Source organism: Podarcis pityusensis (genome assembly GCF_964106645.2).
Source record: "Podarcis pityusensis genome assembly, chromosome: 3".
NCBI classification, from domain to species: domain Eukaryota; kingdom Metazoa; phylum Chordata; class Lepidosauria; order Squamata; family Lacertidae; genus Podarcis; species Podarcis pityusensis.
Genome location: NC_138026.1, coordinates 119335885 through 119361934, shown reverse-complemented (window position 1 = coordinate 119361934; position 26050 = coordinate 119335885). Strand labels below are relative to the sequence as shown.

The window sequence follows — 26050 nt, the reverse complement described above, 5'->3', positions numbered from 1 at the left end:
TTTAGTGCCAAGGTTTTTCCATCGTTTTTGGGTGGCTGGATTAAAGGAAAAAACAGCTGATGTAGAATGCTTCCTTCTCTTCTCTACTAGAGGTCAGACTATGGTGTCTGAGGCATCTTAGTTTAGAACAGCGATGGCCAAACTTGGCCCTCCAGCTGTTTTGGGACTACAACTCCCATCATCCCTAGCTAACAGGACCAGTGGTCAGGGATGATGGGAATTGTAGTCCCAAAACAGCTGGAGGGCCAAGTCTGGCCATCACTGGTTTAGAAGAAGCGTAAGGGATAGAGAAAGATGGGCGAGGTTTATAAAATTATGCATGGTATGGGGAAAAACTGTATAGAGCAGATTTTCACCTCTCTTGTAATACTAGAAATCTGGTTCCTACAAGTTGTAGAATGGACTGCCAGCTAGGATATTGAGGGCTCCTTCCAATGCCAGATTTATGTATAAGCTAAACAAGCTATAATTTAGGGCCCCACTCCCTTGGGGGTGCCCAAAAAATTTAAAGGGGAAAAAAAACTGGATGTATATTTCCAAAATATAAGATAAAAAACAAATAAAACCTACATACAGCAACAGTGTTTTGTGTTGTGTAGGCTCCTGTGATGTAAGTCATGGGCCTCGCCTGCTAGCTTGCTCCCTAAAATATCACTGGTTTGCTCATTTCTATATATAGGGTGCCTATATTCTGCATTGACTGGTTATTTTGTTATGTGCAAATGGCTTTAGATACCTATTAGGTCCGTCAATTACCATATAGCATATATTCAACACAAAAAACAGCGACAATTTGTTGTTGACAAAGGACAGCTGGACATATAAAGGGTGCTATTACCTTCAGTAGCTTAGGGCCACATCAAACCTAAATCCAGCCCTGACTGCTAGTCAAGGTATATGCAAGGTATATGCTTTATGCAGAGGGGATAGCTTATTGGGAAACCGCAGCAGAGGGGATTATTGCACTCATGTTTTTCTTATGGCTTTGCGATAGGCATCTGGTTGTCCGTTGTAGGAAAAAGGAAGCTGAATTCTAGGCCTTTAGGCTCTTCTTATCTGATGCATTGGGACGCAGGTGGCGCTGTGGGTTAAACCACAGAGCCTAGGACTTGCCGATCAGGTGGTCAGCGGTTCGAATCCCCGCAATGACGGGGTGAGCTCCCGTTGTTCGGTCCCAGCTCCTGCCAACCTAGCAGTTCGACAGCACATCAAAGTGCAAGTAGATAAATAGGTACCACTCCGGTGGGAAGGGAAACGGTGTTTCCATGCGTTGCTCTGGTTCGCCAGAAGCGGCTTAGTCATGCTGGCCACATGACACGGAAACTGTACACCGGCTCCCTCGGCCAGTAAAGCGAGTTGAGCGCCGCAACCCCAGAGTTGTTTGCGACTGGACCTAACGGTCAGGGGGGTCCCTTTACCTTTACCTGATGCATGGCTCAGTAATGCAGAGCGGCTGTGTGAATGTGATCTGCAAGGGGAATGGAGTTTTACCGTGGCAATCCTTTTTCTCTTCAAGCTTCTCCCTCCAACTGCAGCCACCCCTTTGTGCCCTCCTCATCTTTGAAAGGGAATGATTGCTCACGGGAGGAGTTCAGAGTAGCACCGAGGAGATTGTGCCGTTCAGCAAGTGGAAATGCTTTTGTTGGAGGAGCAATCTCTCTTTTCTTCACTCCATGTGTTGTTCTGGGGGGGTTCCCCTGAGTCCATTGAGTCACTTGGGGAGGGGGCTATAGGGGGAGGAGGGGGAAATCCCCATTGCACTATTCCTTGCACAGGTTTCTGCTTGCAGAACCGCTTCGTTGAATTCGGCCCCAGCTGCCCCAACTCCTAAGACCCACTCATTCTGAATTTTGCAAACAAACAAGCGCTACGTGACATAATTCAGCAAACTTGTGTGTGTGTTCTATAAAGTTTTTTTTTTAAAAAATGCATATTTATTTGAAGCTGCTTTTGGTAACTTTGGTTTCTGACTTGCTAAAGCTGTGCACCATGAGGCATGTCCAAACCTAATTTGTACTGGTGTCTTCATTTGGATGATAGCAAAAGCAAAGCAATGTAATCCGTTTGTTCAAAGGCCTGCTCTCTAGCTATTGATAGCAGGCATTAAGTATTGCACAACCTTGTGCAGAGTCAGTTTCCAGATTTATTTTTCCAAGCAGCAGGCATCCTTCGCCTCTTTGAGCATAGATTTCCAGATCCTGGACATTAACAGTTCTTACGGATGCAAACCTCCGAACGGAACTGCTCCGGTGTGACTTTTGTTCTGTTTTCCTCACGAGTAAAAGATGACGGATCCCATACAATTAATGAAAGTCACGTTCTGAAGTGGAGGCAGTATTAGTAGTACGGATTGCCTGGGAGGAAGCGGAAGGGGAGCTATTGGGAAGCTGTCACAGAGGCTCCCTGACCCTCAAATGCCAAAACTGGGTTTAGGAGCACCCCCAGACTATGCATGTCCTTTTTTTGGGGGGGGGGGGTAGGGAGAATCTGGCCCTGTTTGGCCTAATCCCTCAAATAGTGTGTTTTTTATATATTGCAAAAATCCAAGACATATTCTGTTTGGGATGGCAGGTGTGCAAATACTGGAAAACGTGATGTAGAGACCGCTCCTCTCCCCCCATGATTTTCTCCCTCTCTTTTCCCATCAGATAAAAGTCTTTTAGAAGGGGTGGGTGCCAGGCAAGGTCAGATAATGCTGCCAAGGAAGAAAATGGGTTTCCCATTCTGCTTGTGGAAATGAAATTGAACTGAATCCGTATAGGGCATATATAAGGGTGTTTGTGTGTATTTTTGTTGCTGTGTGCTTATAAGTAGAACATTTTAAAAGGAAAAAAAAACTTTGGGAGTTTGCTGTAAAATTAAACCCAATGCAAGAACTTGGCTGTTGTTGTTTTTTTTTACTACCTATATACTTTGGAACTCCCTGCCTATTCTGCTTGAAAAAGTTCTTGTGTGGACAAGCCTGCCCAGATATTTAGAAAGCTGAGGAGATTTTAATTTGTGGGGTTTTTTTTTTAGCATTTTAAACTGTTTGTTTTCAATGTACAACTGTGAATTATTACTTTTTTTGTAAACTCTGTTGAGGTGCTTTTTTATTTTTGTTTTACAGTCCAAAAGATGTATTCGTTTCAATGAAACAATAACTAAAAATAAGCGACAAGATTTACTCCTGTGACTTGACCCGTTTTTGGGCGGGAAAGGCCGCCTTGTCGACTGCGCATGCGTCACACTTGGGGTGTGTAAAGGGGGGGAGAGTTGACGGAGAGGAGGGAGGTTCGGCAGTTTCCGTCGTTTTCCGAATCTCCTCCCTGCTGCCCCGCCCCCTTCTCTCTCGGCAATCTCCGTCCGCCTCCGTCCCTCCCAGCCCCGCCCCTCGTCCCTTTCCGCCCGCCCTTCGGCCGTTTCCGCCCGCCCCCTTTCGGAAACGGCCGAAGACGCGCTGAAGGAACCGGCGGCGGGCGAGGTGATGCGAGAGGCGAGGAGGGCTGTCGCGCGCGGATTGGGTGGCTGGCTCCGTGGGACGAACCATCCGCGGCTGGCTCGGAGGTAGGTGAGACGGGGGAAGGACGGAGGCAACGCGGGATTCCGCGGGGGGTGCGGGGAGGCGAAAACAGCAGCGCGTCTCTCCACCCGCACCGCGCGCCCCCCCTGCTCCTTGTCCTAATGGTCGCTGCCTACGGATCCCGGGAGCGGCCGGCTTAGCACTGCGGGAGGGTTAAACTAAGAAGGTGAAAGCGGAGGGGGGAGCGAGACAGAGATGGAACGTACCACGAGTGATGAAGGAGAGGGGTGTGTGCGCACAAGGCAAGTATGCGATTTTTTTGGGGGGGTGCCTTGAGTCTCTGCAGGGGGAATAACCCCCTTTTTTGGATAATGGTACTGCCTAAAGAAGGAGACCCCCCCATCCCCCTTTAAGGTAGCTTTGGAGGTGGGGGGGTCTCTCCATCTGGGGGGCTGTTTGGGGGTAATTCTGGGCACACCCTCCAAAAATAATCATGGGGGGTCTAGGGACTCCCAACTTTGGAGGGCAAAGAAGTATCCCCCTAATCCTGGGGTCTGGGGTCTTTCACCTGTGTATGCATGTGTGGTTTTTGAAAGCTCAGGCTCTTTATTATTAACATTGCCATTAATAATAACGTGTGATTGCCATTAATAATAACGTATTATTACATGTCGGAGGCTTGGTGTGTGTTTGATCTGGTCACCGGTGTGTTTGGTTTTGTGGAAGAGCTAGCTCTCTGAAATCCTGCGCCTTTAGCACATGAGTGCTCCTGGCTGTGGCTTGCAGATCCGAATAATAAGAATAAAAAGAAATAATCCCATTAGGTAGGGGGAAAGAAGAAGCCAAAACAATGCAAAACCAGATCAAACCATCTCATTGTGGTGGTGGTTGTTTTAAATACCAAATCCTGTCTTCTCTTCCCCTGGCTGGCATTTCACCTAATCTCATATAAAACATTGGTATTATTATTATTATTAAATGCCGAACAGCAGATTAGGAGAACACCTCCACTGTATGTCAGCAACAGCAATAAAAGCAGTGGTTACATTTGTTTGTTTCAGGGTTTCCTTCCTGCATTTCCACCCACCCACCCACTCTCCAAATGGATTGTTTGAAACAGTGTATATCCCTGCATATACACTGTTTCAGTAACAGTATCAGTATCCGTTTAAAAAACTGAACCATAGAAAACTGTCAAAAGGCAGGTGTGGTTAGTTACCACTATATTATCATCATTATCATTTTTTATTACGTTTCGTTATTATTAATTAGTTGGTTGTTATCAAGATCTCCAGGAGACTTTCAGGAGGCTCTGTCTCTTATTCCCACCAGGTGAACTTTTGATAATGGTGGCACATGAAGTTATAATGAGCAGTAGATCAACCTAAGATAAATTAAAAGCAACAGCAGCACATATGAACTTCTTCGCCCACATTCATTTATTATGTTTGGCTGCTTACGGTGCTTTATGCGTGAATTGTCTTTATTTTTATTTTGTATTTTGTTCTTGATTGGCATCTGTTTTATTTCGATATTTTGTAGTGCAGTGTTTTAAAGAGAGGCTGGAAATTGCTTAGGGTTTTCTTCTTTGGAAATGCAAAGTAGTATAGAAATGATTAAAAGGAAAGAATGGGTCAGACTTAGCGTCTTGCCTAAAGTAGGAGTGGTTAGACCATGTCTTTCCAGATGTTGCTCTACTACAACTCCCATCAGGCTCAGTTTACGAACCTATTGTTGTTGGCATCTGTCTGTCTCAAGGGTGAAGTTAAACCGCTGCTTTAGCAGCTCTGAAGTGACCTCCCTGGGGCATAAGCCTGGTCTGCCCAGACAAGACCCCAACCCCCTTGGCCTTGCTGTTGTGGTCCAGAGGAAAGCAGAACAAGATGGTTGGCACCAGCTTGGCAGCAGGAGTTGCTGGAAGGAGGCGTACAAGACACCATCCAACCCTCTTAGCGACTCCACTCTGGATTTGTGTAGGGTCTACACCTTAGCCTTTTCTTCTCCTTACCTCTCTCGCCCCAGACTAGATTATTGTAACTCGCTCTACGTGGGGCTGCCCTTGAGACAGACCCAGAAACTCCAGCGGGTGCAGAATGCCGCGGCGAGACTCCTTACGGGGTCCTCGCTGCGAGATCACATTCACCCGGTGCTATACCAGCTGCACTGGCTCCCGGTGGAGTACAGGATCAGGTTTAAGGTGCTGGTTTTAACCTTTAAAGCCCTATACGGCCTAGGACCCTCGTACCTACGGGATGTACCTACGCCTCTCCTGGTATGTCCCACGGAGGACCTTACAGTCTTCAAACAAAAAAAAACTTGGAGGTCCCGGACCACAGGGAGGTTAGGTGGCCTCAACCAGAGCCAGGGCTTTTTCGGCCGTGGCCCCAATCTGGTAGATCGCTCTGTCCCAAGAGACTAGGGCCCTGTGGGACCTGACATCTTTCCGCAGGGCCTGCAAGACAGAGCTGTTCCACCAGGACTTTGGCCAAGGCACAGTCTTATCCTTTGGTAATCCTCACAGAACTCTAACCCAATGGTTGCCATTAATTTAATTTTGAACTGATTTTAGAATGCTGTGTTACTTTTATTGTTGTTAGCCGCTCTGAGCCCGGCTTCGGCTGGGGAGGGCGGGATATAAATAAAATATTATTATTATTATTAATATGTCCCGTAAGGCGGCAGAGGTTTATGATCACAGTTTTCTTTTTCCTAGATGGGCTCCCTTCCCAGGTGGATGAGGCCCATCTGCCGCTTGCTTCCAGCATGTACAGAATCCACCTTCTTGGCTGTTGGATGCCCTCTTGGTCCTGTCCGCTCAGTCTGCCAGAGTCTGCTGGATCAAGACAGTGATCCATCTGGTACGGCATCCTCCTATGAGCTCAGGATAGATTGCTCTCCATCTCTCAACCCCTGCTTGTTGTCACGGTCCGGTTCACGGGCGATCAAAGTCCTGGCTAGGAACGTTGGGACCGGGGGCAATATGGCGGGATGGGAGCAGGAACGGGAGTCCAGAAGCCAGGAGTCGGGCAGCCAAGAGTCCGAGGGTCATAGAGCTGGGAGTCAAGAAGCCAAGGGTCCAAGGGTTAGGAAGCAAGGAGTCACGAAGGCAGGGGTCCGAGGATCAAGAAGCAAGGCAGGGAACATGTTGCTGTGGCAAAGAGCTGAAGGGAAATGCTGACCTTATATCCCTTCCCAGCTCTTGCCACCAGGTACTGTAAGTTACAAAGCGGCCTCACCTGTGCGGCCGCGCCTTGCCTCTTCAGAACAAACTTAGGAAGGCCCCAGTCCTACAAAGTCCTATTGGTCACAGGGCCTGGCTTCTGTATGCACACCTGACACTTGTTTCCAAATACAAAACACTACTGCCACTCTGATTTTCTGCATTTTTACCGTGCGTTTCTTCCAGTGTGGCATACCTGTTTCTCCCCCTCTCCATTTCATCCTGACAACAATCCCGTGAGGTAGGTTAGGGCTGAGAGATGGTGACTGGCCCAAGGTCACCCGAATGAGATTCATGGTGGAGTGAGGATTTGAACCCCTGGACTCCCAACACGCCGACCACTTTGCCACACTGCGATCTTGCCTGGCCAAAGCTTTGGGGCAATTGTGATGAAGATTAGCTGCCTTGTAGTTGGAAAGATATATATATATACTCACATAATCTGGTTTTGATTTGTCGCCCAGTTAAATAAATATTAGAGGCTGCAATCCCAGTCATGTCTCCTTGGAAGTAAATCCCATTGAATTAAAAGAGTAAAGGTGTTTAGGATTGCAGCCTTAGTCAATGAATCATTTAAGTTACAGCTGATTAGACCAAATTGCCAAACTTTGAAGAGCAATTTTAGTCAACGAATCACTTCAGCTATAGCGGATTGGATTTAAATTGTGAATCAAAGCAAATCCTTTCTGAAGGGAAAAAAATACTTTGTTTTCTAGATGATGTGAGTGCATGTCTCGGGAGATGCCATTTTTAAAGAGGCCTTCTGTCAACAGAGAAAAGGAAATGCTGCCCTGTGAATTCTTGCATTAATCAGAATTTTATTTTCTTTTATTGCCTGATCTTTATCTGGAGCGCTTTGGTCCAAAGGAGTTGCAAGATGCAATCCTAGCACGCCTAGGGACGAGCAAACCCTTTTTATCTTGGAACTGAGCAGGAGTGCTTCACGTTGTACACAAGCTAGGTGGCTAACTTGGCTCCTGATCAGACGAATGTATCTTGCCCTGTGCGTTGTGCCATTAAGTTCCTTGGGGGCCAGAGGCTTCTCTTGTACTCTTGCCAGGACGTATCAAATAATTTATTATCGTCATCTGTCTTCGCTGCTGGATGAAATCAATATTAAATGGATGGATTCAACAGCTCCGATGGAAGGCGAAGGATCCAGACTGGGAAAATGCTGCGTTCAGTAAGGAGTCCTGTGTGGCAGTAATGACTAACTTCTCTTGGTATTTACCGAAATGCTAAGGGGAGTTTGTAGGGGGAGGGGATTCTTGAGTTCCCTTTCTCCAGCAGCCCCCTCTGTCCTCAGCTGAATGGTGACGAAAATCCCCTCCAGTCCCTTCGTTCGTGCAGAGTTCTGCTATTGTCTGAGCCACTTCTTCCCTCCCTTCCAGCAATGACAGTTTTATCTTCGTTCAGAGCTCGGCTTCGTGCGCGGCCAAAGGGTCTTGGCAGCAAAACAGTGGTACAAACAGCCTGTGAACTGACTGACATTACGTTGCAAAAGGGATGTCAAAACAACCTTTTTTTTAAAAAAAAAAAATGCCTCGTTGTTGTTGTTTGGAGTGGGGTGGTGGTGGGAAGAGATATTGGAGGCTTGTGACATTCAGATGTGGGCAGCTGTTATAGCTGGAAAGGCCAGATGATCAAAGGTGCATTTTTTACTGATGGCTCTCTCTCTGTGTGTGTTTAAGTTTAACTACCTTAAAGTCTTTAGAGCAGGGGTCAGCAAACTTACTGCGCCTTGGGCCAGTGTCTCCAGCACCGAATGCACGGAGGGCTGGGGAGCACGTGCCCATATGTGTGCGCACATGCTATTTCCGGTGCACTTCTGGTTCAGAGGAGCACTGGAAATGGCTTGTGTGCATTTGCATGGGCCTCCTCCGACCTGGATGAGCACCGGAAACAACGCTTGCGCATGCGCACGATGCTTGCGCATGCGTATAAGCTATTTCCGGTGATCCTCCGACCCGGAAGTGGTCAACCACGCAGCGCAATGCCGGTAAGAGCGGGCGGCGGCAGTGGGCAGTGGGGGTCACCGCGGGCCGGATAAATGAGTCCCTCGGGCCTTATCCGGCCCGCGGGCCTTAGTTTGGGGACCCCTGCTTTAGAGTAACAACAGTTAATGTCATTCCAGGCTCAGGTGCATTTAGAATTTGAGATTTCTGGATTTTCATTCTGGAAAGCATTTATAAAGTTTTGCTCTTCGCAGATTCTGGAGAAGCTCCTTTTGGTATTTTTGTGTGTGTGGTCAGGCTCTTATTTACATGACTTGAGTACGGCTTTATAGCTCATAATGGTTCTTTGTTGTTTGCCCTGCTGTGCTGCTTTAAATCTGAAACTGTAGCCCTGCTAGCTTCTACCCTGGGAGCGTGAGGCAAATTGTTGTTGTTAGCTGTAAAAAAGGGTACATCAGGGTGTATGTGGGACTTTGTGGGAGTAACGTAAGTGATAAAGGCAGCCTTCCCTCACCCAGGAACATAAAATAAAAATTTCAGCAAGGGGTGAATGAAATGAAATGAAAGCGAGGGGTTAGCAGCAGTCTGGAGCAAAATGCCTTTCTAACCTCAATTATGGGTTCTGGCCGGATCCTGAAGGTTGACTTGCACACGGCAGCCCCCACATGATGCTGCTATCTAGCTCACAGTTAGGCTGTGGCCACATGGAGATGACATAAGAACCTCAGGGGCAGCTGGTGGGCATATGAGGGGCAAGGCCTTTTTGGTGGTAGCACCTCAGTTGTGGCCCTCGGCTTCTCATTCATGGATAAGATATTCATTTTGTTGTATTGTCCAGTAGCACCTTAGAGACCAACTAAGTTTGTTCTGGGTATAAGCTTTTGTGTTCATGCACACTTCTTCAGATGCTAATTTTTTAAAAAAAATATTATGTATTTCAACTGCATCAGACCAACATGGCTACCTACCTGAATCATTTTGTTGTATGTCATTTACAAACACATTAGGATATGCAGAGGACAACTGTAGACTTTAAATTTGATTTTGATAGCTAGGGACATGTTTGTTTGTTTTTAAATGCAAATACAGTCTGGACTGGAGGCTATTTGTTCTTTTTAGGATATTGTATCTGGATATACTGCTCATGAGTGAGTCCTGCAGTAGTGATATCGACATCTTTTCAGCACCAGGTTAAGACTTTCCCCCTCACCTGGGCATTTGGTTGAATTTGATCCAGTTGAGTCAAGGATTTATATCAGCTTTTGCTAATTCACCACACACTCACATCCTCCCTGGTATTTTGCTACTGTGATGTCTGGTGGCTCCAAAATATACCCACCACCATGAAGAAAATCAGTATGGTTGTGCCCTTGTGGAATTCAGTCCCGCAGGAGGCAACAATAACCGGTAATCTCAAAAAAAAAAAAAAAAAAAAAAAGGGTAAAGGGACCCCTGACAGTGAAGTCCAGTCGTGAACGACTCTGAGGTTGTGGCACTCATCTCGCTTTACTGGCTGAGGGAGCCAGCGTACAGCTTCCGGGTCATGTGGCCAGCATGACTAAGCCGCTTCTGGCGAACCAGAGCAGCGCACGGAAACGCTGTTTACCTTCCTGCCGGAGTGGTACCTATTTATCTACTTGTACTTTGATGTGCTGTTGAACTGCTAGGTTGGCAGGAGCAGGGACCGAGCAACGGGAGCTCACCCTGTCGCGGGGATTCGAACCGTCGACCTTCCGATCGGCAAGCCCAAAAGCCTCTGGTTTATACCGCAACACCACCCGCGTCCTAGATGACTTTAAAAGGATTAGGCAAATTCATGGAGGAAAAAGGCTATGGAGGGCTACTCACATCCTGCTTTCGAGTTTCCCACAAACATCTGGTCGGCCACCATAAGAGGAGGCTGCTTGGCTAAATGCGCCGTTGGCTTGAACCAACAGGTTCTTAGGAAATGGCCCTCAACATTGTCCCAAGAGAAACTTAAATGTGAAGATGCTGCCTGACACTTGATCTCTGTGGCAGTACCTGATGTGCCAGAGGAAGTGGAAGGTTGGGTTGGGGAGATCACCCGGTACAGAGTATTCTAATTACGGCTTCAGACTGCTTTTATCTAACAACTGCAGCCAAATTTCGATGCTTCAGCACTGCTTTTTGGTGGCGTTTGCCTTTGGGCCTGTTCTCCAGACAAGCTGAGTCATTTGCCTGACAGTCTGGCTGCTAGAGGCTTTGTTAGGGCTGGTACAGACCATGGAGCCAAGGTGGGGTGTTTGCCAGGATGTGAAGGCTCCGTCCCTTTTGGCAAGTCGTTCTGCAGGTAATGTGGGAATTGGAAGCCTTGACTGCTGTCCGGCCAGGAAGACTAATGCTATCGTAAAGCAGAGGAGGGTTTTATTTTATTTTTTTGAACTGCAAAGCGATACCCTATCTTTGAAATATAACTGCTAATTGAAGTCTCCTCCTGTTGAGAGTGGTTTGGCTAATCCGCTGCAAATGGATTAAGTTCTTGGGGGGGGGGGACCCAAGTCGTTCAAGGCCAATATTTGAAATGACTCCAAAGTGCTATAATTCTGTATAGATTGGAACAGGCTTTTCTCTCTCAACTACTTTTAGTAGCTTTCACTTTTACATCCTTTAGGGGCATGAGGTTTGTGTGTGTGTGTGTGTGTGTGTGTGTGCGCGCGTGCTAATCTGATACCCATCGAAGATACAACCCTCATATTTTTTTTGTTCTTCCCTTGCTGGCTCCTGATAAACCAGCCGACCAATTTCCGTAGGTGTATTGATGCAATCAGTTTGTGGAAAGCATGAGCGTGGGAAGGGAAGATTGCCTCGAGTCTTTAAAGCAGCCTTCGCCAACTTGGGGCCTCCCAAATAGTTTGGACTACAACTTCCATCAGCACCAAGTTTAAAGGCAGCAGTTGTCTTTTAAAGGTGCCTGGCCTGGGAAATGATAGGCAGAACATTTCTTTTTTGAAATAATTTGGGAGCATATTCACCCAGTGCTTTTACAGCTGCACTGGCTCCCGGTGGAGTACAGGGTCAGGTTTAAGGTGCTGGTTTTGACCTTTAAAGCCCTTCACGGCTTAGGACCCTAGAACCTACGGGACCGCCTCTCCCAGTATGCCCCATGGAGAACCTTAAGATCCATAAATAGCAACACCCTAGAGGTCCCGGGCCCTAAGGAAGTCAGATTAGCCTCAACCAGGGCCAGGGCCTTCTCAGTGGTGGCTCCGGCCTGGTGGAACGCTCTGTCTCATGAGACCAGGGCCCTGCGGGATCTGATTTCTTTCCGCAGGGCCTATAAGTCAGGGTTGTTTTGCCTGGCCTTTAGCTTGGAGTCAATTTTATCCCCTCCCCCTCTTCTTTTTTCCTTTCTCCTCCTGTGATGAGGCTGCATTTTTAATTTTAATGTTTTAATGTTGTATTTTAATCTTGTTTTTAAGTTGTATTCATTCAACTTGTTTTTATTATTGGTTGTTAGCCACCCTGAGCCCGGCCGTGGCTGGGGAGGGCGGGGTATAAATAAAATTTATTATTATTATTGTTATTATTATTGATTTTGCAAGTGTAGAGTTATAACAATGCAAAATACATATGCATATTTAGAGATTTCTCTGAATCTCTAGATTTCGCACCTTCCCCTCCATGGGTCCTATTATAAACCTTTACAACTGCATATTATTTCATCATCCAAATTTTATATCTCTCCATTTTGTCCATAGTATCTTCTTCATTGTGGGACGCGGGTGGCGCTGTGGGTAAAACCTCAGTGCCTAGGGCTTGCCGATTGTATGGTCGGCGGTTCGAATCCCCACGGCGGGGTGAGCTCCCGTCCTTCGGTCCCAGCTCCTGCCCACCTAGCAGTTCGAAAGCACCCCTAAGTGCAAGTAGATAAATAGGTACCGCTTTATAGCGGGAAGGTAAACGGCGTTTCCGTGTGCTGCGCTGGTGCTGGCTTGCCAGAGCAGCTTCGTCACGCTGGCCACGTGACCCGGAAGTGTCTCCGGACAGCGCTGGCCCCCGGCCTCTTAAGTGAGATGGGCGCACAACCCTAGAGTCGGACACGGCTGACCTGTACGGGCAGGGGTACCTTTACCTTTACCTTTACCTTTATCTTCTTCATTACAAGTGTTATTGCAATCCTGCTAATGTTGTCATCTGCTTACAGTGGTCTCCCAAGTAAATTATATTTTTTTCCTATTCTTTATTGAAGTTTTGGTCTTCTTGGTTCCTGAGCTTTCTGGTCAATTTTGCCATTTAGGCATAATTCAACAGCTTAGTTTGCCATTCCTCTCTGGTAGGGACTTTGTCCTCTTTCCATCTCTGGGCTAGTAGCATCCGTGTGGCTGTCGTTGCATACATTAAAAAGTCTTTCCTGCTCCTTTGGGATCTTGTTACCTACAATTCCTAATAAAAAAGCTTTGGGGTTGTTGCTTTTTTTTTAATAAAAGTCATTTTAAACATTTTTTTCCAATTCATTATGTATCATTTCCCAGAATACTTTTATTACCTTGCATATCCACCACATATGGTAAAAGGTGATAGGCAGAACATTTCTAATCATTCTGTTTCTGGCCTTGATTGGAAGATGCTGACCAGTCGTGAAGCGAGATTCTTGCCGTATGTTCTGTATTAATTTGCCAAATTAGTTGGTGGCCATCTAAGGAGGAGGTTAGTGAATGAAATCAAACCTTTAGCCTTCAGCGCTGCAGGCACTTCGCTAGTGGGACTAAGTTTGGATGGACTTTGGCATAGGATTGTGCTGTTCATGGGGTTTCTGTTTTAGACAAACTCTTGTTTATCTTTCTAATATGACGAAAGCAAAACCGTAAGAGGAACGATCTGCTCCTACTTCCCTCTGCATACTCATTGCTTGCCAGTGGGCTTTTCTCCGAATAGCAGAACTTCATGGAGAGCAGCTGCTTTTTGTTAAGAAGTTTACATTTCACTGGAGACGTTCTATTGTTGGAATGTTTTGCAGTGCCCCATTTTTATAAAAAAAACAAACAAACAAAAACCCAATAGCCTGGCATTTTTTACCAATAGCATCTTCAATTCTGGTTCTTGTTTTTTTAAAAAAAACAAAACAAATATTGAGACCGCAGATCAGTGGTTCCCAAATTTTTCTAGCCACTGCCCCCTTGGTTCCATAAACTCACCCCAGTGCCCCCTACTCTACCAAAAGCATTGTTCAGAATAGCAGGTTGCATGACCTGCTAAGGAAGGGGATAACACAATAAAATTCGAAACAGTAACAATCAGTTGCACATTTAGTCAGAACCCAATTAAAACTATTCGTTTTAATTAATTCAACACAAACTGATGAACCTGATCCAGTGATAGCAGTTTTTAAAAGCCTGGTAAACGTTATCCCTTCCAGTGCCCCACTGCTGCCCTCTTGCCTTCTAATGCCCTCCTAGTTCATCCACACACCCTCTAGGGAGTGGTACCACCCACATTTGGAATTGTTGCCATAGGTGGACGTGGGGTTATCCTGCAGTGCAGGATAAACCCAAGTTAACAAGAATAGGAGAGCATAGAACAACACCCTGGCAGCTGTGGTTTCTAAGCATGGAGTATGAAAAGGCTCCTGCCTTGTTAACCTGCAGGTACATTTCCTCTCTTGAGTGGTGCTGGGGGAACCACGCAGCCTGCCTGGCAAGTGTGCGACGTTCTTTTTAGACAGCTGGGGAAATTCTTACTTGAAGATAAATTTTAGTTCAGTACTGAGTGCAGAAGTAAGGGGCTGAGTGCAGTAAGGGGCATGGGTGGCGCTGTGGTCTAAAGCACTGAGACTTGGGCATGGCGATCAAAAGGTCAGCAGTTTGAATCCCCGCGACAGGGTGAGCTTCCGTTGTTCGGTCGCTGCTCCTGTCAACCTAGCAGTTCGAAAGCACGTCAAAGTGCAAGTAGATAAATAGGTACCACTCCGGCAGGAAGGTAAACGGCGTTTCCGTGCGCTGCTCTGGTGTCAGTGTTCTGTTGCGCCAGAGGCGGCTTAGTCATGCTGGCCCCATGACCTGGAAAAACTGTCTGCAGAGCAGACAAACGCTAGCTGCCTTGGCCTGTAAAGCGAGATGAGCGCCGCAACCCCAGAGTCGTTCACGACTGGACTTAAATGTCAGGGGTTGCTTTACCTTTACTGAGTCCAGAAGTTCAGCCAGGATGTCTCTCCATTTCCATCTTCATCCATGCTCTTTGGCTCTGCTGTGTGATAGGAATTTTATGGTCTTAAATATATGGTAATGTTCATAAGTATACCAACCAAGCACGTACATAGATCAGCACAGGAAGACCAACCTGGAACCATTTTGATTCATAAACTGACTAAATGTTTTCTCTGCAAGGTCAAAGTGGGAAACCTCCCCATTGTCTCTTTCCTCACAAATCCTGTCTTAAGGGCACATTTAAGATATGAATAGGGTGTGAGCCTGTGACCTGGCCCAGGAACTAAGTATTTATCACTACAAAAGAATGGCTGGGCTCCCCAGGCAATCCAATCAAGTGACCTGCCAGACAGGAGATAAATAACAACAGGAGAAAAACAATATTCAAATTTCTGTTTTAGACCGCCTTTTCTGTGATGTAGGTGTGATGTATCTGAGGGGTGGTCTTAGGTAACACACCTTCTGTGATGTATGTATGATGTTTCTGGGGGTGGTCTTGATCTACAGGGTGGCAATTTCAAAAGTCTTTATAAGGCCTTGCGTGCCATTTTTCTGGGTCCCTCCTCTCTCCTGCAGGTGAGGGGAGCACCGTGTTGCAACAGATCAATAAAGATCAGGCTTACTAGCTGCTTTGCTTCTCAATATTCTCTGGTTGGCCTCTGTTATTCTCTCCTACCAATAGGGAACCTATGTAAGGACTCTATATGGGCTCTTGGATACCCCATAAGGGAAAAGGGCAATTTTTGTTTACAACAGCTGCCTGTGTGGGTCCATCATCGGAGCCTTCCCAGTTGTTATTGCAGGGAACCAGTATGGGCGTGTGCCTCTGGTTTCTGAAGCTTCGAGCAGCGCCTACATCTTGAGCCACCCAGGAGGACATTGGAAGAGCTTGGTTTCTGCAGCAGGCCAATGACCCATTTCGTCCAGTATCCTCTTCTCACAGCAGCCAACCAGATGCGTGTGGGAAGATGCCTGTTTGCTCAGAGACGGTTTAACAAGCCTTGTGCTGCAAATGTTTTCAGCCGGTTTTCCTGGCACGAGGATTTTTCTGAAGTGCATGGGCCAACTGGCTCACAGAGACTTGCTAAAGCCCTCCTCTCCCAGTTGGAAAACGCCCCAGGAAAAAAAACTGCATCCCAGAGGGGGGTCGAGGGTGGATCTGGAGAGGGAACGATGCGCCAGGAACAAAAAAAGAGAGGCCAAAAGCAAAAGAGCGAAGTTGGAAGATGGGAGTAATTCCAGCCTCGGGAGTCATCGCTCGCAAAAAAAGCTGCACCCCCATAAAACAGTGAGAGTTTGGAGAAAGAGAGACTCCGGCAAGAGTTGGTTTTCTAAGTCTGGGCAGCGGTCTGTCTCTAGCAGACCCCGCGCTGAATTCCCAGCAACGGCATTGGATTAGCAGCAGGAACAAGAGAAACACAAACGCAGTTTTCATTATCCTAACACTTCATGCTGTGAAACTTACAATGAGGCCTTTTTAATCTGCCTCCAGCAAGCCTCTCCCCCACCTCCTTCAACATACCCGGTTGGACGCCCACAAGTTTTTTCGGCGGAGAGAGAGAGCACTGGTTTTAAAAGTGTTGAGCTTTTGGTCGAGGCTTCTGGGGTTCCTATAATCCCAAAGAATAATGGTTGATCCTCACGTGTTTTCTCTCTTACTATTGTGCACGTCTGTGTAGAGTTGAGAGTACATCTTTTGCCATGTCTGGAAGCTGTGCAGCTCCTGCCCGTTGTCCAACAAGGCATAAATGTGGCAAAATAAATGCTTTTTAGAGGGACGAACCACAGGGAGGAGGACTTTGGCAGGGAGGGGCGGCAGGGCCTCACGGCTCCTCATGCCACTATCTTTTTCAAAACCCCAGAAGGGGAGGGGATATTTGAGCCAGCTATTGCTAATGAGGGACGCGGGTGGCGCTGTGGTTTAAACCACAGAGCCTAGGACTTGCCGATCAGAAGGTTGGCGGTTCGAATCCCCATGATGGGGTGAGCTCCCGTTGCTCGGTCCCTGCTCCTGCCAACCTAGCAGTTCGAAAGCACGTCAAAGTGCAAGTAGATCAATAGGTACCGCTCCGGCGGCAAGGTAAACGGCGTTTCCGTGCTCTGCTCTGGTTCGCCAGAAGCGGCTTAGTCATGCTGGCCACATGACCCGGAAGCTGTACACCGGCTCCCTCGGCCAGTAAAGCAAGATGAGCGCCGCAACCCCAGAGTCGTCCGCGACTGGACCTAATGGTCAAGGGTCCCTTTACCTTTACCCTACCCTATAAAATGTATTCATTCAGAGTAGTGGTTTTCCCAACCCATTATGGAAGATTATAACACAATAAAATTCAGAACAGTAGTGATTTATTGCACCTTTGTTAAAACTCCAGTCAAAACTATTTAGTTAATTTCATTTACCAACACAGATGAGCTTGATGGAGACATACCAACGTCTTGAAGTCTAGTAGTAATTTATATCTCCAGCAGCCCCCTGCTGCCTCCTTCCTCCCCAGCCCAAGTAAATCCCTCCGCCCCTACCCCCCCAATGGGCAGTACCATCCACTTTGGGAACCATTGTACCAAACGCAGTGTAGGGAGCAGAATTCTTTGTAGTCGGGGAGTCAACACAAGAGCAAACTGACTGCTGGATCAGGGCCAAGGGGGACCCGTCTAGTCCAGCATCCTGTTCTCTCAGTGGCCAGCCAACCAGATGCCAACCAGATCCCTGTGACTGGCATCTACAGGCATTGGGCCTCCAATACTGGAGGTGGAGGAATATGGCTGCCTTCCACCTGAGATTGCCTCTATGCAAAAGGGAGAAGTGGAAATAACCATTGTAGAAACTGAAATATGAAAGCTAGGAGCTAAATGTCACCTTAAACCTAGGTTATGGGTTCAACAACGGAATGCCTAGGTGCAAAGAATACAAAGCTGAAAATGAATGAACTGCAGCTAAAATACTGTGTTCCTTTTTTCACATGGTCTAGTCCTTCCCCTGCCCACCCCCCATATATTCTTAAGAGGGTCTCTTCTCCAGTCTCCAGAGAGTAGCTGGACGTAGGGAGGCAGAAAACGGTCCTCCTTTCCTTCCACTTCGCAGTTATAATCTGAAACCTTAGGCGCCATATTGCTCCCAGAGCTCAGTTAACTGCTCGCCCTAATGAAATTCCCTGTTGCAAAATGCGCCTAGAACGATGGGAGTTTCCAACACTGGAACTATCCCAACCCTCACCTTTTGCCTGTAACCCATGGCAGCGACCTGAAGTCAAAGGAGGTGTGGCATTGCATTGCAAAAGAGTTTTTTCTGCCTCCATCATTTTATGGAACCCGTGGGACAAGGTGGCTCTGAGCAGAGTTGGCGTTGCTTCCCAAGAGCTCTTGAGGGATGTTGGGTTGGTATCTCTGGGATCATTTGGCTCACCCGATTGCATGAAGTGTGGTCACATCACCCACCAGTTGAGAGATTGGGGAGGACACATATTTATTCAAACCCCCCTCCCCATATTTAACTCATGGACTCCAAGTTATTTCCAGTATTTTCTCAACTGTTGTTCTTTCAGAAAAGTGCTCTATGACTAATTCTGGGTAAGAGGATACTTTTTTATCTCCCTTTCTCTTCTTGGGCTGTTTTGGTCCCAGTGCCTGCTGATAAGGTAAAGGGACCCCTGACCATTAAGTCCAGTCATGGCTGACTCTGGGGTTGCGGCGCTCATCTCGCTTTATTGGCCAAGGGAGCCGGCGTACAGCTTCCGGGTCATGTGGCCAGCATGACTGGCGAACCAGAGCAGCACACAGAAATGCCGTTTACCTTCCCGCTGGAGCGGTACCTATTTATCTACTTGCACTTTGACGTGCTTTCGAACTGCTAGGTTGGCAGGAGCAGGGACCGAGCAACGGGAGCTCACCCTGTCGCGGGAATTCAAACTGCCAACCTTCTGATCGGCAAGTCCTAGGCTCTGTGGTTTAACCCACAGCGCCACTTGCAAGTAAATTCTGGCTCCTTTCCTACAATTCTCCCCCTGCCCCTCAGAGTTCCCGTTTACCTTCCCTTCTGCATTTGGGTTTTCCTACTTTTCACTGGCTAGGTCTTTTTAAAAAAATCATAATAATGAAGAGTTCGTACATTGTTTAATTCATCTCGTATCTGCTTCCTCAGTGCCATTTCCTAGCAGTAATTGGCTACAGCTGCTGATCCCAGTGAATATCCACAAAGAAGTAAATTTAGATTATTTTCATTGCCATCTTCGTTCCTCGTGGTTTGGGCGTCTTGTGCTTCAGGCTGCCCCTCTCTGCCTTAACATGTCAACAGGAAGCTGCCCTGATGGTCTTAATGTGCGTGTGTCTGAGTGATTTGCTTTCTCGGTCTCTCTCGGGTTTTTTTAAGGGCAAGATTCACATTTCTTTCTCTTCCCTTAGGTTTGGCCTCGTATTTTGTGGGTTTTGCAGAGGGGCATGAGCAAGGCTCAGCGGCAAAGCATCTGCCCCGGGTTCAATTCTTGGCATCTCAGGGTAGAGCCGGGAATGTCCCCTGCCTGAAACCCTGGAGAGCAGCTGCCAGTCAGTGCAAACAATACTGAGCTAGGTGGATCGGATGGTCTGACTTTGCATAAGGCAGTTTTGTATGCTCTAAGGAGTTTCCCTCCTGCAAAACGGAGAAATTGCGCCTTGCCCAAGGCCAGCTTAGTGAGCGTGTAGCCTAGGGGAGACGTGAACCAAGGGCTTCTCTCCATTTGTAGTTCAGGCTCTGCTAGTCTTCTCACCTGTGTTGTTACGGTTTGGAAGTCTACAAAGCACTGTATGTACAGTGGTACCTCAGGTTAAGTACTTAATTCGTTCCGGAGGTCTGTTCTTAACCTGAAACTGTTCTTAACCTGAAGCACCACTTTAGCTAATGGGGCCTCCCGCTGCCGCCGGAGCGCAATTTCTGTTCTCGCCCTGAAGCAAAGTTCTTAACCCGAGGTACTATTTCTGGGTCAGGGGAGTCTGTAACCTGAAGCGTGTGTAACCCGAGGTACCACTGTACTGAAAGTGAAACTGAGGGCTTACGTTCCAGGAGGAAAGGCTCACAAGGAATAAAGGACTGGGTGTAGCCTCAGCCCAGGTATTGCTGGGCTGAACAACATGGGCTGTATTTGCAGAGCAGCTAGGAACTTATTAATACAGTCGTACCTTGGAACCCATTCCGGAAGTCCGTTTGACTTCCAAAACATTTGGGAATCAAAGCGTGGCTTCTGATTGGCTGCAGGAAGCTCCTGCAGCCAATTGGAGGCTGCAGAACCCTTGCCAGACATTTGGGTTCTAAAAGGACGTTCAAAACCTGGAACACTCACTTCCGGGTTTCGATCATTTGGCAGCCAATTTGTTCGGGAGCCAAGGCATTTGAGATCCAAGGTACGACTATACTTTTTTCTTTTTAAATGAAAGTTGAAATTCTCCAGATCCCAGTTCTGTGCTCCAAAACCCAAACAGCTGCGCAGCCATGCATTTGCACCCCTGACCTTGCAGCTGCGGGCGGTGCTTCCTGACAACCCATGCCAAAGCTTTCCTTTTGTTCCCTCGCCCCCCCCCCCCTTTGAAGACCTTACAGCCTTCCTTCTCGTCTCCAGCAAAGCCTTTTCCCGGCTCTGTTTTCCTCATTGATTGCACTTGCAGCTTGGGCTGAAGCCTCCCTCTGATCCTTGCGCTATTAAAAGCGGGTTGGGGGGGCCTCTTTCATTTGCCCGCGGAACAGCTGCTGTCAGTAAGCGCACTTGTTGTGTCGCGGGAGCACCAGAGCACCCAGGCGCACAGCCTCTCAGAGCATCGCAGGGTCTGTGGTTACCTTTCTGAAGAGTCTGCCGCTTGGAGGTGGGGGACGTCCAGCATGCTGATGAGAGGATCCTGGGGGGTGAGGGGGGCGGGCTGTGGGTGCCGGTGGCGATGCAAGGGCATCCTGCCCCATGGCAGCTGCCGCGATCCTGGACCAGCCTCCTCTTTCCTTTGAGCTCTAGTGTGTAACAGACCTTCCGTTTATGAGATTTGCTGATAGGGATTTGGAAATGTATTCCACTACATTTTGCAGGATTATGAGCGTTATCGTGGGCTGCTGCCAAAAAAGAAAGGAGCTGTTTCTCTCTCTCTCTCTTTCTCTCTCTTTCTCTCTCCCTGCCCCTCCCCTTGGGAAGGCAGCGATTTTTGCCCCGGGGCCTTTAATTCGAACATTACCCATGCAAAGCACATGCCTGCCTTTTTGTGTTCGAGAAGCTCAAATCTCAAATCTTATTAAAGAGCTGGATGTGAGAGCAAACTCTGGCATTTGTGTTGGGCCCTAGCCCAAGAGAGGCAAAGGCGCACCGTAATATACCAGGCAAATGTCCTCGGAACTGGCAGATGTGATACATCTGGGCGGGATGAATCATGCTCCTACGGCCGTGGTTTTCGAGACTTTCTCAACTTCAGGGAGCCTTCCTCATGTTGGCTTGCGTGTTGCTGAATCTCTGGCATGTTGCGGGTGATCCTGGGGAGTGTTTCGAGGCCACACGCTCACTTCGGGCGGCACCAGCAAGGAGGCCTGTTGAGCCTCATTGTTGCTCTGTGTGAACTGGGCAGACAGAACCCGGAGGCCCACCCACCAGAGCTGGGTGCAGTGGGGGGGGGGAAGCAGAGCTTGGATGCAAAATGAAAACTCGGGGGCAGTGCTAGAAATTAGCCAGGCGCATTTTGTGACTGGCACAGGTCCAGTTGTGACCACATGGAGATCTCAGGGTGCCAGGTTGCCGACTGGGGAAAGCAAATTCTTTAATAATATAATAATAATAATTTATTATTCATACCCCGCCCATCTGGCTGGGTTTCCCCAGCCACTCTGGGTGGCTTCCAACACAAAATTAAAATACAATAGTCCGTCAAACTTTAAAAGCTTCCCTAAACAGGGCTGCCTTCAGATGTCTTCTAAAAGTCTGGTAGTTGTTTTTCTCTTTGACATCTGGTGGGAGGGCGTTCCACAGGGCGGGTGCCACCACCGAGAAGGCCCTCTGCCTGGTTCCCTGTAACTTGGCTTCTCGCAGCGAGGGAACCGCCAGAAGACCCTCGGTGCTGGACCTCAGATTCTGGGTAGAACATGTCCCTTGGAGAAGGACCTTGAAATATTTTCCTTGAAGCTTGAATTTGTTTTATTCTGGGTTGTTTGGTTTGATGTTTCACTGTGTTGTAAGTAATTTGAGATCCCCCCCCCCTTAAAAAATAAAATGGTATAGACATGAAATGATTATTATTAATAATAATACTCATTTGAAAATTGGCACCTAGACATTCCATTGTGGCCTAGGTTTAAGGTGCCATTTGGTGATTAGTTTGAGTTTCCAACACTTCTCAGGGGGAAGGTCCATTACTTCCTGCACCCCAGGAAGACCTTTATATACAAGTACAAATCAGTATCTTAAGTCTTTTTTCCCCTTTTAATAATAATAATTTATTATTTATACCCCGCCCATCTGGCTGGGTTTCCCCAGCCGCTCTGGGCGGCTTCCAACACAATATTAAAATACAATAGTCAGTTAAACATTAAAAGCTTCCCTAAACAGGGCTGCCTTCAGATGTCTTCTAAAAGTCTGGTACAGTGGTGCCTCGCAAGACGAAATTAATCCGTTCCGCGAGTCTCTTCGTCTTGCGGTTTTTTTGTCTTGCGAAGCACGGCTATTAGCGGCTTAGCGGCTATTAGCGGCTATTAACGGCTTAGCGGCTATTAACGGCTTAGCGGCTTTAAGAAAAAGGAAACAAACTCGTAAGAACTCGCAAGACTTTTCGTCTTGCGAAGCAAGCCCATAGGGAAATTTGTCTTGCGGAACTCAAAAAACGCAAAACCCTTTCGTCTAGCAAGTTTTTCGTCTTGCGAGGCATTCGTCTTGCGGGGCACCACTGTAGTTGTTTTTCTCTTTGACATCTGGTGGGAGGGCGTTCCACAGGGTGGGTGCCACCACCGAGAAGGCCCTCTACCTGGTTCCCTGTAACTTGGCTTCTCGCAGCGAGGGAACCACCAGAAGGCCCTCGGCGCTGGACCTCAGTGTCCGGGTAAAACGATGGGGGTGGAGACGCTCCTTCAGGTATACTGGACTGAGGCCGTTTAGGAAAGAGGCCTTTTTTTAACCATCTTAATCCCAGTTGCTGGAAACATCAGGAGGGGAGAGGTTTCTTGTGCTCAGGTCTGTCTTGTGGGCTTCTCGCAGGCATCTGCTTAGCTGTTGGGAGAGCAGAATGCTGGACTCTGTGGGCCACTGTTCTTATGTTCAGCTGGGAGACACCTTTGCTGATCTGCACCCAAAGTTCTATAAACCCAAATAGATTAATTCCCAGTAGGGTAGACCCTGATTTATTTTTCTGCACCCTGGGGGGGGGGCAAGAGTGTACTCAAGAAGAGTTTTGGATTTGATATCCCGCCTTTCACTCCCTTTAAAGAGTCTCAAAGCGGCTAACATTCTCCTTTCCCTTCCTCCCCCACAACAATCACTCTGTGAGGTGAGTGGGGCTGAGAGACTTCAAAGAAGTGTGACTGGCCCAAGGTCACCCAGCAGCTGCATGTGGAGGAGCGGAGACGCGAACCCGGTTCCCCAGATTAGGAGACTACCGCTCTTAACCACTACACCACACTGGCTACTCAGTGCCCCCCCCGCAGCGTCTCTATTTTGGGGGAAGATGGGGAGTGGCAGGCCATCTTGTCTTTCAGAGATGGATGCCCGCCATTAGTTATTTGAGATGCAGAATGTGAAAAGGGGCACATTTAAATTCCGAATATTGTGTTCTGCTTTGAATCCTCCAAAAAGGCTGCCTGTCTCTCTCACTATGAGATGATTGGAAACTGGTTGGCAGAGTGTCTAGATCTGGGGGTTGTGATCTGAGCCACTTGCCAAGTAAAGAATTGGTGGGAAGCTGTTTTCCTTGCGTTCCTAAGGCTTCAATTTGGCATTTAGGCTTGCCTTCTGATTTGACTGTGGTCTTTCGTCAGCTCCTGAGCTGGATCACTTTCCCCCTGCTGTCTTCTCTCCTCTGCCCCATATATCCAGGGGGCACCTTTCTCCTGCGGCTTGCAACCAGAGTAAGCCAGGACTTCCTTTCCTTCTGATTTCCTGGAGCCTTGACACTAAGCTCTCTCCCATGTGATCAGACCACATCGATGGCTTTTCCCTTGAAACTGTTGAGTAAGCATGGATCCCGCCGACATGCCCCAGCTTCCAGATTTCGGCTGACACACCCAGGTGGGTTGCAGCCTGTTGGCCTAGCTCCAAGCAGAATTCATTCCTGACTGCAGCAGTAGCCAAAAACCAAAAATGCTCTCACGAGGAGCTGCTTTGTTGCTTGGCAAGGTGCGGTGGGCTGAAGGTGGAGTGAACATGCACAAAATCAGTAGTTTTATTCTGCACGGAACACCCTGCTGCAAGCTATAATTTGGATGCCAGTGTGGTTGTGTGTCCTGCAAGCGGGTAGGCCCCAGGACACTGTCTGATGCACATGTTGAAGTTAATCATGTCTGGGTCTGGGTCAATGCCCTGACAGGAGAATTCCTAGGAAGGACTGCAGCTCAGGGTTAGAGAATATTCATTGCATGCAGAATGTTCCCATAGCCAATCCTTGGCATCTTTGTTGTTGTTTGGTCCCGCAGTTTGGTTAGACTTATGCTGGTAGCTTCGAGAACGCTATCCAACCATCTCATCCTCTGTCGTCCCCTTCTTCTTGTGCCCTCCATCTTTCCCAACATCAGGGTCTTTTCCAGGGAGTCTTCTCTTCTCATGAGGTGGCCAAAGCATTGGAGCCTCAGCTCCAGGATCTGTCCTTCCAGTGAGCACTCAGGGCTGATTTCCTTCAGAAGGGAGAGGTTTGATCTTCTTGCAGTCCATGGGACTCTCAAGAGTCTCCTCCAGCACCAGAATTCAAAAGCATCAGTTCTTCGGAGATCAGCCTTCTTTATGGTCCAGCTCTCACTTCCATACATCACTACTGGGAAAACGATAGCTTTAACTATATGGACCTCTGTCGGCAAGGTGATGTCTCTGCTTTTTAAGATGCTGTCTGTAACCAAGGTTACAGTCACCAAAACGGAATGTCTAGTTGCCATTTTGGGGCAAGGCATCTCTTATTTTTCCAAATGATGGACTAGTTGTGATTGATTATCAGTTAGACATCCGGCTAGTACAGACGACCACTTTGAGCTGGGTTAAAAACCTCGAGAATTTAAAGAAGAAAAATCCCTTGATCCAGGGACAGTCCACATTTATATTGGCCATTCCGACCTCTTTCTCTTAATGGTGATGTGGTCTGTTCATAACATCGTTCACAGCTCATGCTCCTGCTGCACTGAAAAAAGCATTTTCGTCCCTGAATTTCATAGGATGATAGAATTCTGTAGCACGTGTTGTTGGTGTGAGAAACCAGACCAGATCCAAGGATCCCCAGGCACGCACCTTCAGATGGTGGAGACTTCGGGTGCCATCCTGGCGCCCAGGCATCTTCACTTGGTCGCAAGTGGCCAATGCCCAGGTGCAAATGGCGCCTGGCTAATTTCGAACACTGTTACCCAGCTGACAAAACCGGGGAGACAATGCTTTCTGGAATGCATCACCTTAAAAAATAATGGCTAATTTTGAACACATCTTCTACCTGGCCTCGATTTGGGCAGGTGCTCTTCACAGGTGTTGGTACCCTGTTGGCAGGAGCAGGCTGGGCAGAGGAATAACTCAGCTGCATCAAAATCACCCTCCAACATGGCGGACAGGGGTTTCGGACTGATACGTGGCTTTGAATGGTTCCTTCTGAGTTGCTAGTAAGGAATCAAGTTGAGAAACATCCACGGAAGGATTGGTGTTAACTTACGACAAACGTCTCCCTTGAGCCCTTGGAGGTTTTTTGTGTGTGCAGAGACTCGGTGTCTGGCTCGGGGGTGAAGTTTGCGTATTCGGGAAAAGGGTCTTCATTGTTCAGCCCCTTATTTGGTTATAAATGCGCTTGTATTTCCAGAGTTAAAAGCGTTCTGAACACGAGATCGAGGTTTTTAACACAACCCAGCGTGAGCTACATTGGGAGGCATCCATGGGGAAAATTTCTTCAGTGGTGCAGGAATTGTACAGTTAACACTCTCTCTTTCTCCCCTTGCTTCCTTTTCAAATGGCAAATAGACCTGGTGACTGTTTAGCCTAGCTAAGAATCAGGCGGCCTAACTAAGAATTTCTCAAGTGACCCTGGACAGGCCTTTCTGCACAAC

At 47.7% G+C, this 26050-nt stretch overlaps 1 protein-coding gene across 4 annotated transcripts in view; it reads left to right on the top strand.

Moving 5' to 3' along the window:
* The window catches only part of EXTL3 (exostosin like glycosyltransferase 3), a 169089-nt gene that overhangs the window by 19583 nt on the left and 123456 nt on the right, over positions 1-26050 (top strand). For 2 of the 4 annotated variants that reach the window (XM_081000906.1, XM_081000903.1), the window contains exon 1: positions 3416-3546. The exons of 1 other annotated variant lie outside the window; for it this stretch is intronic. The gene's annotated coding sequence lies outside the window, so the exon portion shown is untranslated. One more of the 4 variants, XM_081000904.1, reaches the window with a different exon arrangement.